The sequence below is a fragment of the Trachymyrmex cornetzi genome, unplaced genomic scaffold (assembly GCF_001594075.2).
Source record: "Trachymyrmex cornetzi isolate Tcor2-1 unplaced genomic scaffold, Tcor1.1 scaffold99, whole genome shotgun sequence".
NCBI lineage: Eukaryota > Metazoa > Arthropoda > Insecta > Hymenoptera > Formicidae > Trachymyrmex > Trachymyrmex cornetzi.
This window is the reverse complement of record NW_017300343.1, coordinates 4,256,321-4,257,675: the sequence shown is the minus strand read 5'-3', so window position 1 is coordinate 4,257,675 and position 1,355 is coordinate 4,256,321. Positions and strand designations below refer to the sequence as shown.

Below are 1,355 nucleotides of genomic sequence, written 5' to 3'. Positions count from 1 at the left end.
TTGCAGTAGAATGATTATTAATTTGTAATGTGCCGCCAACGCATTTTCGCCAGTTCTGAATACTCTAATAATATAATCTATCGGCATTCCCGAGATAGTAAATCTGATATAATCTGATATAATCCTTCTTATTTATTCAAGTGTTTTCTTTTTTATCTTCAAATTTGCTGCGAATTTTCTGAATTCTGACCATTTCTAGATCTACTTTACCTATCTCACTTAATTAACACTTAATTAATTTTAAATTTCATTTGCATTATAATTTCCTAAACCATGACGTCCTATAATTTTATAGAATTAAATAAATTTTTTAGAAAAAAAATTTATAGAATAAAATAAAATTTCAATGCGAACAGAATGTAGAATACGTGAAAAATATGTGAGAGAGTAGACAATTATGAATTCTAAATTCTCAGACTGCGCGTTCCACTTTTCTCCTTATTTTTAAAATCACAGAATTTGGCCTAATAATTGCAAAAACTGTCGGAATTTTCATGACCTAATCATGGTGTTCATCTGACGCAATTGCAAAAAGTTAACTCCGTGAATACATCAAAACGCCGTAAATCCACGATTCTGATAGCAGTTATGGGCGATGGAAGACAAAACCTCCGCCATCGCCTTGCCAGTCTCCTGCACCATGCTCTTCAGGTAACCCGTGTCTTTTTGCGGCAGCATGTGAGGATGATCCAATTCCTGCGTACGATATATAAACGTTCGCAGTTTAAGAGATAGTTTATATCAAGACTATATATTATAAATAAAAAAGAAGTGAAGCATTTTCTTAATGTAATCAGTATTAGTTATATAGTCAAAGATTTTGCAAATCTGTATCAACCAATAAGTGGCTTACTCAACAAAGACTCTAATGAAACAATACAAAAATGATCAAAGGATAAATTCGAAGGATTCATACAATAAAATATTTATGTAAATCCAGATATAATTTATGTAGCTTTAAAAGATTGTAAATAAATTTTATAATCTGGAACAAGAAGTATAGAATATGGCACAAGAATGACCGATAAATTTATAGTTACATTGTTTTTCCACAACCACAGAAAGGAAAGATTTTGTGACCTACTTAAATTCATTCGATGGGTCGCTCTAATCATAAAATTCTTAAAAAGACAAAAATTCTTAAAAAGAAAATTGACTCACCACCACGTTTCCGGCGTCCATCACCAAAATACGATCGCTGTCCATAACGGTGTTGAGTCGATGAGCAATTGTTAGCACTGTACACTTCTCGAATTTTTTCCTAATAGTTGTCTGGATGAGTTCGTCTGTTCGCGGGTCCACATTCGCGGTCGCCTCGTCCAGCACGAGTATTGGATTGTTCCTCACAATAGCTC

The 1,355-nt window shown here is 33.2% G+C and overlaps 1 pseudogene; it reads right to left on the bottom strand.

Annotated features, from left to right (window-relative positions):
• Positions 1 to 552: 552 nt before the first annotated feature.
• Positions 553 to 1,355, bottom strand: part of LOC108770073 (multidrug resistance-associated protein 4 pseudogene) — a 1,706-nt pseudogene continuing 903 nt past the window's right edge.